Source organism: Mauremys mutica, chromosome 4, assembly GCF_020497125.1.
Source record: "Mauremys mutica isolate MM-2020 ecotype Southern chromosome 4, ASM2049712v1, whole genome shotgun sequence".
Taxonomy (NCBI): domain Eukaryota; kingdom Metazoa; phylum Chordata; order Testudines; family Geoemydidae; genus Mauremys; species Mauremys mutica.
In genome coordinates, this window is record NC_059075.1 from 74,211,252 (window position 1) to 74,231,549 (window position 20,298).

The following is a 20,298-nucleotide window of genomic DNA, read 5'->3' on the forward strand; positions in this document are numbered from 1 at the left end:
TTTTTTGACTGTGGCTGCACATTGAGTGGATGTTTTCAGAGAACTACCCACAATGATGCCAAGATCTCTTTCTTGAGTGATAATGAGTAATTTATACCCCATCATTTTGTAATGATAATTGGGATTATGTTTTCCAATGTGCATTACTTTGTATTTATCAACATTGAATTTCATCTGCCATTTTATTGCCCAGTCACCCAGTTTTGTGAGATTCCTTTGTAACTCTTCACAGTTGGCTTTGGACTTAATTGTCTTGAGTAATTTTCTATTGCCTGCACATTTTGCCACCTCACTGTTTATCCATTTTTCCAGATCATTAATGAATATGTTGAACAGCACTTGTCCCAGTACAGACCTCTGCGGGACACCACTATTTACCTCTTTCCATTCTGAAACCTGACCATTTATCCCGACCCTTTGTTTTCTGTCTTTAAACCAGTTACTAATCCAGGAGAGGACCTTCCCTCTTATCCCATGACTGCTTACTTTGCTTAAGAGCCTTTGGTGAGGTACCTCGCCAAAAACTTTCTGATAGTCCAAGTACACTATATCCACTGGATCACCCTGGTCCACATGTTTGTTGACTCCCCCTCAGAGAATTCTAATAAATTAGTGGGGCATGATTTCCCTTTATAAAAGCCATACCGATTCCCAACATGTCATGTTCATCTGTGTCTGATTAGTTTCAACTAATTTGCCTGGTACTGAAGTTAGGTTTACCATCCTGTAATTGCCAGGATTGCCTCTGGAGCATTTTTTTAAAATTGGCATCACATTAGCTATCCTCCAGTCATCTGGTCCAGAAGCTGATTTAAGTGATAGGTTACATACCACACTTAACAGTTCTGCAATTTTATATTTGAGTTCCTTAAAAAAAAAAAACAAAAAAAAAACACATCTCTTGGATGAGTCCTGTCTGGTCCTGGTAATTTATTTCTGTTTGATGTATCAAGCAAAAGCCTTATGTGTACTCTGTCTTGTTAGAAGCAGCAAATTTAGTAATTTCTGTGAGAGAGTGTTCAGTGAGAGGAACTGGACACTGGAAGGACACAACTTTGGGGAACCTGGGAACTGGAGTTCACTGATTGTTAACTGCACAGCATGGTTAAAGCTGTGGACCTTATGGACCTTACAGCAGCACTGCTGTACCACTGCAGCTACACTGCTGTAAGGTCTCCTGTGTAGCTGCTCCATGCAACTACCCCAATGAGCAGGCAATAGCCATGTTGGCGGGAAAGCATCTCCTGCCACCATAGTGCTGTCCACACTGGCACTTTTGTCGGTGAAATTTATATCAGTCAGGGGTGTTTTTTCCTCACACCCCGACCAACAAAAGTTTTGCCAACAAAAATGCTAGTGTAGACAAAGCCTTAAACTGGCAAAGACTCAAGGAGTTTGCTGCTGAGACAGACTCACTCATGTAGCAGCAAGTTGACACATAGTCTGATGTCCAGTAAAGCACACTCTTACTGAGGCTGTGGTGTAATACAGTGGCTTACAGTTCTGGGTGTCCTGAGCAGAATATCAAAACCAGTCATCTGCAAAGGGTGAGCTTGACCCAGAGATGCGCACACTCCATTTACCAGATGTTGTTAGGTAGGGTCCAATCCATCCCTGAACTCCTGTTCAGTTTACTATTATATTGACCACCTATGAAGGGGAAGGATGGCCCGTGGGTTAGGGTGCTAGCCTAGAACTGGGAGACCTGGGTTCAGTTCTCTGCTCTGAAATGTACCTCCTGTGTGACCTTGTGCAAGTTGTTTTGGTCTCTCTGAACCAGATTTTCAAAGGGATTTAGGTGCCTGAAGATGCAGAACAGTGTCTAATGAGATTTGCAAAGGCACCTGAGAAGGTTAGGCATCTAAGTTCCACTGATTTCAATGGGAGTTAGGTACCTAATCTGCTTAGGCACTTCTGAAAATTCCCAGTATCTTCATCTTTAGGCACCTAAATGCCTTTGAAAATCTGTCCCATGCCTCAGTACCCCATCTGTAAAATAGCCATAATAGCCCTTCCCTACCTCAGTGAGGTGTTGTGAAGATAAATACATTAAAAATGTTGACTTCCTCAGATGCTATGGCAATGAGGGCTGTGTAGGTACATCAGACAGACAGGTATTACTCCCTTCAAAAGCCTCCTCTTCAACTGATGTTTTCCATGTATTACAGTCAAAAAGTGAATGGCTATGAAAATATTGGAAGACAACCCACTGAAATATTTGACTTCAGTAAAAGTTAAAAAAAGGCAAAAATAAAATTTGAAAATTGGATGGTTTTCATTGTTATTTTTTAAAAAACATTCTAAAAAGTACATTTTGTTTTAAAAACTTCTAGCTTGTCAGGCACAGAACACTCAATGCTGAATGTGAACTTTGCTCCATTTGAATAAATGAAATTAGACATGATGAAATATTGCACACATGCAGTGCTTCATTTTCCTAATGAAATCAGCAAGCACCATTCTAGTGAGGTACACACAGAGAGATGTGCACAGCAAAAGAAATTCAGCTGAACTAGTTCAATGAATAGTCATTCACTTAAAGATACAGGCCTTTATTCAATTATTTTCTCAGCCATCCTAGGGTCTCAGGATGACGTCCCTGACCAACTGAAGTGAATGGCAAAACTCCCATTGGCTTCAACGGGGGCCACAGTTTCACTCTCAGTAACTCAAGGAAGCCATGTTGAGGGAAAATTAACAACTCTGGGCACATGTAACTGACTTTTGAAATATCTGATTTCTGTGCATGTAATTAATTGTGCTCCCCACACACTCCCCCAAAAATTAACATTTAACCAATACTTTTTTGATGAAGTTTCTATAGAAACTTCTGAAAATACACATTAAGGCACTGATTTAGGAAAGTAAACATATGCCTAACTTTAAGCATATGAGCAATCCTAGGAAAGTCACATACTTAAGTACCTTCCTTGAACACGGGATGCTGTTCCAGGCAGAAGGGCTGCTAAGCAGAAATGGGATCCACATATTGAGGAAGGGGAAGAGCATATTTGGATACAGACTGGCTAACCTAGTGATGAGGGCTTTAAACTAGATTCAAAGGGGGAAGGTGACCAAAGCCCACAGGTAAGTCAAGAAGATGGAGACCTGGGAGAAGGTTTGGAATTTGGGGGAAGCATGGGCTGTTATAGCAGCGATAAAGGAGAGACAAGACAGAACTGTGGGGTGGGGGAAATCAAATCAGTATCTTAGATGTCTGTATATTAATGCAAGAAGTATGGGGAATAAGCAGGAAGAACTCGAAATGTTAGTAAATAAACACAACTATGACATAGTTGGCATCACAGAGACCTGGTGGGATAATACACATGACTGGAATATTGGTATAGAAGGGTACAGCTTGCTCAGGAAGGACTGACAGGGAAAAAAGGGAGGAGGTGTTGCCTTATATATTAAAAATGTACACATTTGGACTGAGATTGAGATGGAAATAAGAGACAGACTTGCTGAAAGTCTCTGGGTAAGGACAAAAGGGGTAAAAGCAAGAGTGATGTCATGGTAGTGTTACCCGGGGTTCTTTTAACCCAAAGCTCTTGGTGACTTTTACTCTGTGTGAGGTGGTGTCAGGATATAAATCAGGGGAGACATGACCGTCCGACCGATAGTGGCTGCCACAAACAGGACAACACAAGACTGCTTTCACTTAAAGCTAAACTTTACTTAGTCTCGAACACTTACACATGTCTGCAACAGGTTAGTAAAATAACCCAACCGTCGATAGTTACCGAAGCCGAGCGTGGCTCTCGAGTGGCACAGCAGCAGCCCGTCTGCTGGTGAGGAACACAAGATGCATCCAGAGGGAGAGAGTCCAGTCCTCAAAACTTTTTCCCCTTATTTATTCATTAGTAATACAATGACATGTCACTTAAAGAAACCTTGTTAAGAAAGCAGTTTCAACAGTCAAGGAAGAGGTTTCCTTCTGATTATTGATTAACCAGGTGTGGGGTTCCCCCCACCCAGAGTTTGCAGCCTTGAGGTCCCTAAAATGCATGTATCAGCAACTTCAACACAGTTCTTATCAGGAAGGACGAGGGGTCAAGCTGCCCTTTCTGTGGCACCCCAACCCCCCTCCCCTCCTGCCTTGGTTAAGCTAAGCCTGCCGCATGGCCACTTTACGGCCTGCTGACTTGGCTGCTTTTAGCAATAAGCAGTAGTGGTTTCAGGCACTTTACTGGTTTGCCAAAATCTCTCCGTACAGTTGGGGTCTACTACAGACCACCTAGGCAGGAAGAAGAGGTGGATGAGGGTTTTTTTAAACAGCTAACAAAATCATCCAAAGCACAGGACTTGGTAGTGATGGGAGACTTCAACTACCCAGACATCTGTTGGGAAAATAACACAGCAGGGCACAGATTATCCAGTAAGTTCTTAGAATGTATTGGAGACAATTTTTTATTTCAGAAGGTGAAGACAGCTACTAGGGGAGAGGCTGTTCTAGATTTGATTTTGACAAACAGGGAGGAACTGGTTGAGAATTTGAAAGAGGAAGACAGCTTGGGTAAAAGTGATCATGAAATGACAGAGTTCATGATTCTAAGGGAATGGTAGGAGGGAGAACAGCAAAATAAAGACAATGGGTTTCAAGAAGACACACTTTAGCAAAAAGTCAGGGAATTGGCAGGTAACATCCCATGGGAAGCAAGTCTAAGGGGAAAAACAATAGAAGACAGTAGGCAGTTTTCAAAGAGACATTATCAAGGGTACAAGAGGAAACTACCCCACTGTGTAGGAAAGACAGGCAGTATGGCAAGAGACCACTCTGGCTTAACCAGGAGATCTTCAATGATCTAAAAATCAAAGAAAGAGTCCTACAAAAAGTGGAAACTAGGTCAAATTTCAAAGGATGAATATAAACAAATAACACAAGTATGTAGGGACAAAATTAGAAAGGCCAAGGCACAAAACAAGATAAAATTAACCAGACACATAAAGGATAACAAGAAAACATTCAACAAATACATTAGAAGCAAGAGGAAGACCAAGGACTGGGTAGGCCCATTACTCAATGGGGGGGGGGAGAATAATAACAGAAAATGTGGAAATGGCAGAGGTGCTTAATGACTTCTTGGTGAAAACTGAAACAAAGAAGGTTGATGATTGGACGTCTGCCATAGTGAATGCCAGTGAAAACGAGATAGGATCAAAGAGGCTAAAACAGGGAAAGAACAAGTTAAAAATTACTTGGACAAATTACCATGTCCTGACGAAATGCATCTTAGAATCATAGGCACCAACTTTCCCTGGCACCAGTGGGGGCACACACACCCCCGGCCCTGGCGGAACCCTGACTCCACCCTTTCCCCGACCCTATTCCAACTCCTTCCCCAAAGTCCCTGCCCCAACTCTGCCCCCTCCCTGCCCCATTGGACCCCTTCCCCAAATCCCCACCCCAGCCCTGCCTCTTCCCCAAGCATGCCACGTTCCTGCTCCTCCCCCCTTCCTCTCAGCCGCACGAAACAGCTGTTTCGCAGCGCAAGCGCTGGGAGCTAGGGGGGAAAGTGGGTACGTGGTGCTCTCAGGGGAGGAGGTGGAGGCAGACTGGAGGCGAGCTGGGCAGGGGGCGGAGAGATGCCAGTGGGTACAGAGCACCCACCAAATTTTTCCCTGTGGGTTCTCCAGCCCCGAAGCACCCACAGAGTCGGCACCTATGCCTAGAATAATCAAGGAACTGAGTGAGAAGATATCTTAGCCATTAACGCTTATCTTTGAGAAGTCATGGAAGATAGGAGAGATTCCAGAAGACAAATATAGTGCCCATCTATAAAAAGGGAAATAAGGACAACCCAGGGAATTACAGACCAGTCAGCTTAACTGGAAAGGTAATGGAGCAAATAATTAAGCAATCAATTTGCAAACATCTAGAAGATAATAAGGTGATAAGTAACTGTCAGCATGGATGTGTCAACAACGAATCGCATCAAACCAACCTGATAGCTTTCTTTGACAGGGTAACAAGCCTTGTGGATGGGGGAGAAGCAGTAGACGTGGTATATCTTGACTTTAGTAAAGCTTTTGATACTTGCATGACTTTTGTATAAACAAACAAGGGAAATGCAACCTAGACGGAGCTACTATAGAGTGGGTGCAAAACTGGTTGGAAAACTGTTCCCAGAGAGTAGTTATCAGTGGTTCACAGTCATGCTGGAAGGGCATAACGAGTGAGGTCCCGCAGGGATCAGTTCTGGGTCCGGTTCTGTTCAATATCTTAATCAATGATTTAGATAATGGCATACAGAGTGCATTTATAAAGTTTGTGGATGATACTGACCTGGAAGGGATTGCAAGTGCATAGGATAGGATAAAAATTCAAAATGACGTGGACAAACTGGAGAAATGGTTTGAAGTTAATAGGATGAAATTCAATAAAGACAACTGCAAAGTACTCCATTTAGGTGGGAACAATCAGCTGCACACATACAAAATGGGAAATGACTGCCTAGGAAGGAGTACTGCAGAAAGGGATCTGGGGGTCATAGTGGACCACAAGCTAAATATGAGTCAACAGTGTAACACTGCTGCAAAAAAAAGTGAACATCATTCTGGGATGTATTAGCAGGAGTGTCGTAAGCAAGACACGAAAAGTAATTCTTCTGCTCTACTCTGCGCTGATTAGGCCTCAACTGGAGTATTGTGTCCAGTTCTGGGTGCCACATTTCAGTAAGGATGTGGACAAATTGGAGGGAGTCCAGAGAAGAGTGACAAAAATGATTAAAGGTCTAGAAAACATGACCTATGAGGGAAGATTGAAAACATTGGATTTGTTTAGTCTGGAACCACAGAAGACTGAGAGGGGACATGATAACAGTTTTCAAGTATGTAAAAGGTTGTTACAAGGAGGAGGGTGAAAAATTTTTTTGTAACCTCTCAGATAGGACAAGAAGCAAAGGGCTTAAATTGCAGCCAGGAAAGTTTAGGTTGGACATTAGGAAAAGATTCCTAACTGTCAGGGTGACTAAGCACTGAAATAAATTGCCTAGGGAGGATGTGGAATCTCCATCACTGGAGATTTTTAAGAGCAGGTTAGACAAACACCTGTCAGGAATGGTCTAGATACTTAGTCCTGCCATCAGTGCCGGGGACTGGACTAGATGACCTCTCGAGGCCCCTTCCAGTTCCATGATTCTGTGACTTGGGGCCCAGGTAACTAACACAGTAGACAAAAATGTGGACTGCCTTATTTATCACACAACAAGCACTGGTGTTTTTGATGGCTGGATGCTTATTTCTAAAAGCAGCAAATTAAACGAAGACTTTTGTAAAGAGACCTTCTGGGTAACTTTGACCCCAAATCTGAACTCTTAATTTGGTGGGTTGCTTTTTTAAGTGTATTTTGCTCACAAGTGGTAGATTCAGAGCCTTCCAGAATGAAGTTTTATTTATCTATAGAATAGGTGCATCACAGGCACTGGCACTGCAAGGTTCTCCAACACTGCACCTCACCGATGAGCCTCAATCCGACCTGCAAGGACCACTTATGTCAGTAAGGATAGTTTCATTACAATGGCCTATTGAATCTTTGTTGTCTCTTGCTAAAACTAACACCTGTGCTGATGGGCTATGTGAGGAAGTCCCCTGTCCACTGGAAAGCAGACCCCAACCAATAATTTATTTCACACAAGCTACTAAAGACCTGTCAGGTAGTGATTGCTTTTGATCACTACTAATCTGAGTAAGATTGGACTTGCTGTTCTAGCAATGAAACATATTCTAGCAATGAAGATCTGGGCTGCATACAAAGAGGCTCAGTGGTTTGAGCATTGGCCTGCTAAACCCAGATTTGTGAGTTCAATCCTTGAGGGGGACATTTAGGAATCTGGAACAAAAATCTGTCTGGGGATTGGTCCTGCTTTGAGCAGGGGGTTGGACTAGATGACCTCCTGAGGTCCCTTCCAACCCTGATATTCTATGATAATATCTGCTGAATCACAGAAATGTAGGGCTTGAAGAGACCTCATGTAGTCCAGCCCCCTGTAAACCTAAGCCATGCCTGATATGTATTTGTCCAATTTCTTCTTAAAACCTCCAGTGATGTGGATTCCACAACCACTCTTAGGCCTGGTCTACACTAGGACTTTAATTCGAATTTATCAGCGTTAATTCGAACTAACCGCTCAACCGTCCACACCAGGAAGCCATTTAATTCGAACTAGAGGGCTCTTTAGTTCGAATTTGGTACTCCACCCCGGCAGGTGGAGTAACGCTAAATTCGACACGGCTAGCTCGAATTAGGCTTGGTGTGGATGCTAATCGAACTTAGTAGCTCCGGGAGCTATCCCACACTGCACCACTCTGTTGACGCTCTGGACAGCAGTCCGAGCTTGGATTCTCTGCCCAGCCACACAGGAAATGACCCGGGAAAATTTGAATTCATTTTCCTGTCTGGGCACTTTGAATCTGACGTCCTGGCTGGACATCGGGGCGAGCTCCGCAGCACCTGCAACGATGCAGAGCTCTCCAGCAGAGGAGTCCGGGCAATCCAAGAATAGAAAGAGGTCCCCAGCATGGACTGACCGGGAAGTCAAGGATCTGATCGCTGTGTGGGGCGAGGAGTCTGTGCTCTTGGAGCTGCGCTCCAACAAGCGTAATGCAAAGACCTTCGAGAAGGTCTCCCAAGCCATGACACAGAAAGGATACAGCCGGGATGCAATGCAGTGCCGCGTGAAAGTCAAGGACCTGAGGCAAGGCTATCAAAAAGTCAGAGCGGCAAACGGACGCTCCGGAGCACAGCCCCAGACATGCCACTTCTACGAGGCACTGCATGCCATTCTCGGTGGGTCTGCCACCACTGTCCCACCAGTGACCGTGGACTCAGTGGATGGCATAGTGAACCAGGACAGTTCCTACTCGATGTTCGCCGATGGGGAAGATGAGGAAGGGTCCGTGGAGGAAGGCGCAGGCGACAGCGAACACAATGCCGCTTTCCCTGACAGCCAGGATCTCTTCCTCACCCTCACAGAGATCCCCTACCAACCCTCCCCGGCCGTTAACCCGGACTCAGAGTCAGGGGAAGGATCAGGCGGTAAGTCGTATAAACAAGAAAACATTTATTTGTACGAAAACATGTATACAAAAAATAGAAATTCTATATATAAATACTATATCTAAAAGTTTTTAATGGGAAACTATACGAACAGTAGGTCCACACAGATTGGGATGGAACAATAGTCCTCCATGGACAATTCCACAAATGCATCGTAAAGTTCCTCAAATACCCTCCGCAGGAGGTTTCTAGGAAGAGGTGCCTTATTTGGTCCTCCGGTGAAGCACACTCTTCCACGCCACGACATCCGTAGATACAGGGGAACCATCGCCTCAACCAGCATGGCCGCGTAGGGTCCCGGTCGGTGAAGTGCTTCCCTTAACATCCTGTCTTTCTGTACTTGAGAGACCCGCCTCAGGGTAATCTCGTTCATGAAGTGCTGCATCTAATTAGGGCAATTAGCGAATAGTTACTGTTCTTAATGGTTTACTTATACTTTGCATAACAAAGCCCCTCGCTTAGCAGCCACGTGCTGTAGGCCACAGAGGAAAAGCATACATTGATCTTTCCCCTGCAGTGTCGGGAGTGGCTGGAAAAGGGTCATAGTATCTGATTTCCAGACAGCTATCCGTTAACTGATAAGCATAATCTACTGTAAGGCTTACCAGGACTGTCTGCTAGATGGATTCAGCTATCTCTCCCGACTTCTCCACTCTCCTGTGCAATGCCGCAGCCAATCAGAGCGTAGCCCAAAATGTCGTGCTTGTCTTGAGACCACGTGAGACTTGTTGCCCGGTACGGTCTTGTTCATAGAAATTGACTAGACGGTGTTCACTGTCCGCAAAAATGTATCTGTTCAAGGAAATCACTAACTTTCCCCATCACACAGCTTCGGCTCTTTCCCGGACTGCCCCGGCATCCCCCTCGCAGAGACTGGCAATGATTAGACGGCGAAAGAAAAAGACTAGGGACGAGATGTTCGCTGAACTGATGTCCTGCTCCCGAGCAGAGGCTGCAGAGCAGAAACACTGGAGGGAGACCCTATGTGAGCAGCATCACACACTCATGGAACGTGAGGATAGGTGGCGGCAGGAAGACCATCAGACCACCCAAACGCTGCTTGGTCTCATGAAGGAACAAACGGACACGCTTCGTCGCCTTGTTGATGTCCTGCAGGACCGCAGGCTGGAGGACAGGGCCCCCCTGCAGTGTCTCTGCAATCGCCCTCCCCCGCCAAGAAGTCCTGGCCCCCCCTCACCCAAAAGTACAAGACGGCGGGGCGGTAGGGGCCGTGAGAACTGTCACTGAACCAGAGCAGAGCGGCCGTGTACCACGCACTTCTCACGTTAGAAATTTGTAGAAGTGCTTCCCTTATAGGCTCAGCCAGTCCCAAATCCAAGTTTCATCCCCCCACTGTTTATTAGATTAAGAAAAGATGTTTGCTGTTAATCACTGTTTCGGTCATGTCTTTCCTGTCAGAGGATTTTTCGGTGTATGGGGTGGACAGGGGTTTCATACTTGCACGGTATAGCCTACAGTACCAGGGTACAGACTTGGGGAAAGGATCAACTGCAGGGCACATACACACTGCAGTCAGTAGGCACCAGGGTCATTCTGTGTTGTGTATGCTGCCCCTGGTCATTCCGTAATGTGTATGCTTGTCCAGGGTCCTAGCGCCTGCCACGCCATTAATGTAAAGGCAGGCTGGCCTTTCCATGCACTTCCAACGGATCAACGAGCCTATCCGCTGCCCTGAGCCCCAACAAGAGCCCTCATCCACGGACAGATACTCACCCTTCTCCCACACCCATCACCCCTTCCTACGCACAAACCCGCAGCCCACTGCCGTCATCCAAACCCCTATGCAAAGAAGGCACCACTCGCCCCTTCCTGCAAACCCTCCCCTTCATGCAGAACCACTTTCAGCCGTCCCCCACCCCAGAGACCTATGTAGGAGCAGGAGGATGTCAGTCCTCTATGGAGGAAGCGGTCTGTACGTCAGTGCACACCGTGCCCAGCACAGTATGCGTCCATGTTTCAACACCAGAACAGAAATGCAAAGTAAAACAAAGATTTATTAATAATGAATGTAACAGTTACTTTGCTTTAAAACGTGCTTTGGAAGTGGGGGAAACTTGGAGAACGCGGCATGTAGCCGCAGATCGAAATCGACACAAACAGACACAGGCCCAGGGTCAGTTTCTCTTGAAAGCAAGTGGAGAGTCATAGGTTACCCTGATCTCCGAGGAAACTTGCTTTCAAAGCCTCCCGGATACACAGCGCTTCCCGCTGGGATATTCTCTCGGCACGGGTGTCTGGCTGAGCGTAAACTGCAGCCAGGCGATTTGCCTCAACCTCCCATCCGGACAAAAAGGCCTCGCCCTTGCTCTCACACAGATTGTGCAGCACACAGCAAGCAGCAATAACTACGGGGATATTCTTTTCGCTGATGTCCGAGCGAGTGAGTAAGCTCCGCCATCTCCCCTTGAGACGTCCGAAAGCACACTCCACCACCATTCTGCACTTGCTCAGCCGGTAGTTGAAGAGTTCCTTCTCTCTGTCCAGGGCGCCTGTATAGGGCTTCATGAGCCAGGGCATTAGCGGGTAGGCTGGGTCCCCGAGGATCACTGTAGGCATCTGCACATCCCCAACCGTTATTTTGTGGTCCGGGAAGAAAGTACCTGCCTGGAGGAGTCTAAAGAGACCAGAGCTCCTGAACACACGCGCGTCATGAACCTTGCCCGCCCACCCGACGTTGATGTTGGTAAAACGTCCCCTATGGTCCACCAGTCCTTGCAGCACCATTGAAAAGTAGCCCTTTCGGTTAATGTACTCGCTGGCCTGGTGGGCTGGTGCCAGGATAGGGATGTGAGTCCCATCTATAGCCCCACCGCAGTTTGGGAATCCCATCGCGGCGAAGCCGTCTATGATGACCTGAACGTTTCCCAGGTTCACTACCTTTGAGAGTAGTTGCTCAACGATTGCGTGGGCTACTTGAATCACAGCAACCCCCACGGTAGATTTGCCCACGCCAAAGTGGTTCGCTACTGACCGGTAGCTGTCTGGCGTGGCAAGTTTCCAGAGGGCTATGGCCACTCGCTTCTGCACAGTCAGGGCTGCTCGCATCCGGGTGTCCTGGCGCTTCAGGGCAGGGGCCAGCAAGTCACAGAGTTCAAGGAAAGTGCCCTTACGCATCCTGAAGTTTCGCAGCCACTGTGATTCGTCCCAGACCTGCAGCACTATGCGGTCCCACCAGTCCGTGCTTGTTTCCTGGGCCCAGAATCGCCGTTCCACACCATGAACTTGACCCATTGCCACCATGATCTCCACGGCGCGGCGTACCCTGCTTTGTGAGAGGCCTGCGCCACTCTCCTCACCGCGCTGCCGGAGCCTCCTCGCCCGATTTCTCATCAGCTGGCTGTGGAAGAGGTGGACGATAAGGTGCGAGGAGTTGACAACGGCCATAAGTGCAGCGATGATCGCAGCGGGCTCCATGCTCGCAGTGCTGTGGCGTTCGCGCTGTAACTGACCAGAGAAGGGCGCGAACAGATTTCCCGCCGGCGCTTTCAGTGAGGGAGGGCTGTTGTGAGTGACGGTTGAATGATGACAGTTACCCAAAACCACCCTCGACACATTTTTTCACCCAGCAGGCATTGCGAGCTCTACCCAGCATTCCAATGGGCAGCGGGGACTGCGGAAACTGTGGGATAGCTTCCCACAGTGCACCGCTTCCAAAGTCGACGCTGGCCCCGTGAATGTGGACTCAGAAGTTCGAATTTGTGTATTTAGTATGGATACACAAATTCGAATTCATAAGGTCGAATCCACAAATTCGACTTAAGTAGATTCGAAATAGTCCTGTAGTGTAGACAAGGCCTTAGAAGCCTAGTTCAGAGCTTAACTATCCTTCTAGTTAGAATGGTCTTCCTAATACCTAACCTAAATTTCCCTTCCTGCAGATTAAGTCCATTATAAGAATGTCATGTGGAATTGTGTCAAAAGTCTTACTAAAAATCAAGATATACTTGCACATCTAAAATCAAAATCAAGCACATCTACTGCTTCCTCCCTATCCACTAGGCCAGTAACTCTGACAAAGAAGGAAATTAGGTTCAGTTGGCATGATTTGTTCTTGTCAAACCCATGCTGGTTATCACTTATAACCCCATTATCCTGTAGGTGCTTACAAACTGATTGTTTAATAATTTGATCCAGTATCTTTCCAAGTATCAAAGTTAGACTCACTAGTCTATAATTCCCCAAGTCTTCTTTGTTCCCCTTTTTTGAAAGGCAGATAGTATGTTTGCCCTTCTCCAGCCTTCTGGGACCTCACCCATAGAATCACAGACTATCAAGATTGGAAGGGATCTCAGAAGGTCATCTAGTCCAACCCCCTGCTCAAAGCAGGACCAATCCCCAGTCAGATTTTTGCCCCAGATCCCCAAGTGGCCCCCTCAAGGATTGAACTCACAACCCTGGGTTTAGTAGGCCAATGCTCAAACCACTGAGCTATCCCTCCCCCTATCGTCCAGGAGTTCTCAAATATAATTGCTAACAGGTCCGAGATTGCTTCAGCCAGTTCCTTCAGTACCTTAGGATGAATTTCATCAGGCCCTGCCAACTTGAATACATCTCACTTATCTAAATATTCTTTAACAAGGAGAAAGGAATGAAAGCCAAAATTGAGAAAGAACAAGTTAATGTTGCATTGAATCCATTACCAGATGGAGAAGGGCCGCTCGCTCTAAAAAGGATTACTTTTCTTGAGAAACATGGCTAGTGCTGTATAAACCACTGTGCAGACAAGTAATCAATCTATTAATAGTGCTGATTTTAAAATGGCTTTAAATAAACAACACACATCTCTCTCAAAGAAATAGTTTTCTTTCTTAGGAGTTAGACTGTTCCCCTTTTGGCAGTTGCCCACGTATTCACTGAGAACATGCGAGTCTCACAGAATCGCCATTTGAACAAGTGAGCAAAAGGTAAATGGCATTTCCTTACAAGCAAACTGAATGCAGGATTCACACTGAAACTTACTGTAAAGACAGGCCACCCCACAAAATCAAAGATAACAATGTTTATTAAACTGGGCTATTGCATTAGCCCCTTTGCAGTTCTCAGTATATTCATGTTGCATCAAGATATTTTTGTTTTTGAAGATGTAAACACAGCCTATAATTCATAACCTGGAAATAAAATAAGTTTGAGAGTTCTCTTTGTTTTGGACAGTCAATCTCTGACTAAATAAATCCTTGGTCTTCTTGACTAGGGGAGTGGTGTTAAGAAAAGTCTTATGTATCTTTCATGATACATTGGCAGAGCAAAGCCAATTTCATCTTTCTCACAGGTTTGCTTACAAACACAACCAGATAGCAATGAAGCCTTTTGAACTCATTTGCTTTAAACAGTATTATCTCCACATACAGCCTCATGAAAGGCTGAGTGAATGTTGTTGGTTCCCAGCATGCTGGAGTTCAGATGGAATGATAGGGAAAGAAAAATCTTTAATGTTTGTAAACAAGCTTCTGTTGAAGTGCAAGTTAATCTCCGGACTACAGATGGACAGAACAGTTGCTCCTTGACTGAGTACCTTTCATTTAAATGGTCAAGAAACCAGCTCTGCTAGGCAGGATTAATATTACTACTCCTAGGGGAATTCTGCACCACTGCATGTGCGCATAAATAACGAGCCGTACATACTTTTAATAATTTGTGCAGTTATTCTAGTTTCTGCTAGAAAGTTGCTGCAATTCTGCCTTTTGACCACCAGAGGGCGCTGTGGCAATAGAAGAGAGCAGCAGCTGCCCCCCCAGCTAGGCAAGAGAAAGAGCCTGCCTTCTTCACAGCGCCTGTCAGGCCAGGTCAGGAGACAGACACTCTGGGGAGACAGACAGCGTGGGGCTGCTGGGGGCGGGGGTCAGATGGTGGTTGATAAGGGCTAGTGGGGGAGGACAAACCAGGGCAGAGGCTGAATGAGAGTGGAGGCACAGCGCCACAGGGAAAGGAAGGTGCAGGGCCACATCGGGATGAGGGTTGGCTGAGTGGGAGCACAGAGACACATAGGGATGGCGGAGTGGATGTCTGTGGAGGTGGAGGAACGCATGTAGAACAGGGAGTGCAAGGGACACATGGGGACAGGGGCAGATGTGCCTGACTGAATGGGAGAGGCTAGGGGTCAGCCAGGGTCTGCATGGGGGAAGCTCCCTAACAATCCGTCCCCGTCCCTGCAAAAAAATACTTTTCCCACCCATACCCATACCCAACAACCCTCCAAGTTCACATCCAGGCTCTTTCCCAGCAATTACTTCCCTCTCTCTCAGTTCCTCCGTTACCCCTGACTCCCCCAAACCTTTGCATTACTTCTGAGGGGCACGGGAAATATGGTTCTGTATTGTAGATTAAATGAATTATTACTCAGAATTCTGTATATGCCTAATAAGGAATCTATTTGTCAAAAAACATTTCCTGAATCTTTTTTGTTGTCTGTATTGTTACAAACATAGTTGCTGACAGGTATTTTGAAATAAGTGACCAAAAATAATTGAAACCGGTGTGATTATATTGTGTTATTTTGACAAAAAATATGCAGAATTTTGCAGAATTTGAAAATATTGTGCACAGAAGTTTTATTTTTTTGGTGCAGAATTCCCCCAGAAGTATGACATGGAAGCCAGTGTTTAAAAAAAAAAAAATGACTACACAAACAGTATTTTGTTAGGATGAACCACAAAAGCCTTCCAGGTACAGAGACTCATCTACCAACTGAAACAGTGAAGTGGGAATCTAGAAGAAAATATTAAAAATAGGCTTAGTCTGGAGATGCAAAGTTAAAAAAAAAAAAGAATAGGTATGGTGACTTGTTCAAAGAAAACCTGAATCTGTTTTTTCCTGTTGGTCAGTAAATTAAGGTTGTCCCAATTTTTTTTTTTAACCCCATAACACATATACCACAATGTGACCTGGACCATGGAAAGGGATTCATTTCCCAGGTACAACATATGCCTGTTTCCCTTCTATGCTCCAGGTTAAGGGAGTTTTTGGACTTCTAGTACTGGCTCCATGAGAACAGTAGGCCGGGAACAAATACAATAAAATCAAAGCTTCAAGACAAGGGACTTGAGGAGTACAGTCTCTCTCTCTCTCCCCACCCCACCCCCCCCACAGGGTGGGCAAAGGTGGTGAGGTCTCTCTAGGTACCTCCAGAGGGATAATTACCTGCAACTCCTATTCCCTATGAATCACCTGGAACACCCTATTATCTTTGGATGTAGGAGCTACAACTTGTGAGATGCTGGTATAAGGCAAGAAAGGCAATTTGCAAGCACGAGTGAGGAATGGGAAGCCGGAGAAAACAACATTGTAGGGGAAGAGGTTCCTGATGCAAGTGTTTCTGATATGTTTGGCTTGTTAATAAAGCAGGAAGGGAAGATATTGTTTTCAGAACCGTAATCTTGCATGATGTAGCTAAGGTTTGACCTGACGTGTAATTAATACATGTGGGGAGGCCTCAGTCTTTGGAAGATAGGATAAGGGAGGTAAATTAATCATGAGGCTGAAAACAGGACATTTGTGCTAAGAAAGTGAAGTAAATAGGTCAGCAGGCTAAAAAGACAAAATGCTTGAGCCAATTAAAATAAGAGGGAGAACACTCGAACTATTGAATTAGACAACATGGGACAAAGTTAGCAATGTAGAGATGAGGTAAAGAGGAAGTTGAACCACGGACAGCATGTTCTGCACAGGGACTGGTTCCTGCAAAGTAACCAAGCCAAGCCAAAAAAAATGGAGTGATGCAATATATAGTGAATGCAATGAATATAAAGAGAGAGGGTTTCTATGCAACTTTGGAGCTATGATGTACCCTGCATCCAATCTCACTGCAGTTTGAGTCTAATCAACTCAGATAGCACTGCTGTATGCCAAATAAGATATGTAAGTCACAAGAGCTCAGTTTGACTTCAGCCTTTAAAAAGCCAAGTGGAAAGATGTCTCAGAAAAAATCCCAACATGTGATTGTCCCAGAAGGTGAGGCATGCTGCAGAGGTATGTATAGTACAGATCCATCCCACTGCTGATCTGTTCTGCACTTAAAAATCCTAGGTGGATTGACTGACCAATTGCTCAGATGTAAGAGTGAAAATGATGTTGACCTATGACCCTATCATACCTTTGTAATAACAACACTATAGGCATATAATATTGACAGGTTTGAATTGCTATCAGGTTGAAATATGCTGAGGGCAAGTAGGAGGACACAAATAATTGTGTTGTTAGGTTTTGCTGGAATATAAAGGGCTGTTTTATTAATGTGAGGCCTAATGTGATAAACTTATGCTAAGGATTGAATTTAGGTGAACTAAACAAGACCCAAGGGCTTAACCCAAGGCCACGAATTATGCCTTCTCATTCTGTGTAACAAACAAATGAACACAGAAGGACAGGCACACTGCAAGATTATGAAAGTTATTTTGAAATAAGGGGACTGTTTGAGGGCATTTGCAATATTGTAACTAGGTAGTTAGATCACATTGACAGATCTGATTTATTAAGAAATTGACTGATTTAAATGCTTAGGTCACTGATCAGAACAAAATTACAGACACCTGAAATGCCACATATGGAAAATGGGCAGGCACCTACCTTATTATGGTCACAAACCATACGCACACGAGTAGTTACATAAAGGAGGTAGTACAAAAGATCTAACCAAATTCTCTAAAATTTGGGTGCAGTGGATTCTTGAAACAGTGACAACCAATTTGTGACTTGCTCTGATGTGCTCCACTGACTGAATTCTATATTTGTTTTCCATAAGGTTTAAGGATATGAAAGTATGCTATCCATCCTAAAACCTCTCTATCTGCACATTGCTTTATATTTGGTTATATTCATGAGTGGACTGATTTGGTTGGCCATAAAAGCCTTTATTGATGGAATATTCAATAGAGACCAATCTCCCAATCAATGAAAATCTTCTGTGTACCCACCTATCCGGGAGGGGACCTATGCTAAATCAATACTAATAATCCTGATATTCACCCATGAAAGCTTATGCTCCAATACATCTGTTAGTCTGTAAGGTGCCACAGGACTCTGTCGCTTTTTACAGATCCAGACTAACACAGCTTCCCCTCTGACACTTGAATCCTGGTACAGACACACATAATAATTGATTAGGCTACAAAGAGAACTGCCCGCCTCCTCAATGTACTTGTAAATGCAACACAACTTCAGACATACCCTGTACTGCCTTTTGGGATGAGCTCATATAAGACAGGCCATGAGCATTCTCACCAAAGTGGAATAAAGTGCGCAACTAAGTGGAGACAGGAAGAAGTTAGAAAAAGTAATAGGCATATCAGAAAAATTATCCATTTCTTCTTTGTTCAAGGAAATGGTGCCCGCAGGAAATCTTTTCATTTTCTCCCTCAGATGAATGTGCTGTTCAGCAAGCACTTCAATGGGTTTTGGTTTTAAAGATAACTCAGCAACTTGTCCAGATGCATTAAGCAGTTTAATTACATTTGCTTGGAGTGGATTTTTGGTTGTCCCATGCTGCCATAGGATTCTTTTTAGGCTAAGGTAACAAGCATTCAGAGACAGAAAAATCCCATAATGTCAGGGGTTGGAGGGAGTGGGGGGGGGACACAAAACCACTCCACACACTGGAAAATAGCAAACTTTCTTTTGTAAGACCGTGTATGTAGTATGAAGAATTAGGCTAAAACATCAATTTCTGCATAATTTAAGAACAAATTGCATTTAACCTCTGATTATTATATATATAAATGGCACCTTCTTACTGCAGAGATGTGCTTACTGTGTGTATCAGTCATATCTTCTGACTTTACGGACTAAAATAAATCTTCATTGCCTTTTGGGGGGGGGGGCGGGGGGAGGAAGGAACTTCTGTTAGCTGTGTTGGCTCTGCAGGACTGAGCTTGTGCCTCAGGATAATCATTAATAATGTTCCAATCAGTGACACCGGTGTGCACAGCCACAAACGGCATAACTGTCCCTGAGGGCACACAATGAGGAAAATGGGGTAAACTGGATACATAGGTTGAAGTACAAGACCTGAATAGTTACTTACATTACAGTAGTGGCTAATCCCCCATTGCCCTAGGTCCTGTACAAACACAAAGGAAAACACATAGTCCCTTCCCCAAATAGTTTACAGTCTAATTTTGGCCAACCTAACCTTTACTGCTGGGGAAGATGCATGAGAAGATGAGAACTCTGCTTGATGCCAGATTGAGTCTGCACAGATGATGGTTAGAAAAGTCAGTTGTGCTTGTAAATAGAACATATCTGACAGAAAGTCATTAAGGGATAATGAACATGAAAATCCACAATGCCATTTTTAGTCACTTTTCAGGGTACTGTGAAGATAACATTTCCAAATCAGAACTGATACAGTGCTGTTTTTACAACCCAGGCAGCTCTAGTGCCTGCCTTGGCCACTGCACATAAGGTTCCCAAGCACCCAGAAAGTGAAATTGGCATGACTCTTGTTAGCCCACTGCTATTGAGAGCCCTAGGACAGCCATGAAAGTGGCAAGTTTGGAACGGAGCTGTTTGGAAAGGCTAGTAGCAACAACAGATGCAGACACTGGATCTATTCCTGGAGGTGGAGGACTTTAAAAGAACCTATGAAAGATGTAAAGATTGTCCACACAACTCTTTGCAGGAGGTAGGAGGAAAAGCTGGAGACCCCCCTCCCCAGCAGGGAAACAGGAACATAAAAAAGGGGTAAAGCAAAGACAAACCTTATTTGACCTCCTAGCTAGTCCTGTTTTCAGTGAAGAGCCTAAAATAAATCAATCAATCTTGCTTTCTTTCCCACTAGACAGTAAACTTGTTCAAGGAGCAACATTATGCAAAACCAATAGAACAAATCATGCCAAACTAGAGGGTTCTAGAAACTTTAATATCTATAGCATCAAATACAAGTACCTCTGCTCTTCCCCATGCCCAAACAGAACTCACAAATGAAATAGTAACTGACAACTAGGGAGAAAGAAGACAATTGATACTTGCATGTTTCTTGGCCATTTTCTGCCATATCACCTTAGAATGATCTCCTTAGAGGTCATAAGCTAAGCATAATTAAACCTTGTCAGTTACTCGGTTGGGTTACTGACAAAGAAAAAAAAATCAAGCATGCTACAAAAAACTGCACTAGTAATTTAGCCTCCTGAATCAGTACTGATTTAGCACTGAGTTAGAGGAGCTTTAGTGGCAAGGACTGATTTTAAGAGAACTCTTAAAGATGAGAATCTGACCACTTCTTG

General features: G+C 44.7%; 1 protein-coding gene across 1 annotated transcript in view; it reads right to left on the reverse strand.

Annotated features, from left to right (window-relative positions):
• LOC123370259 (transmembrane protein 263-like) overlaps positions 1-20,298 on the reverse strand; it is a 327,732-nt gene that overhangs the window by 306,395 nt on the left and 1,039 nt on the right. The gene's annotated exons all lie outside the window — the stretch shown is intronic.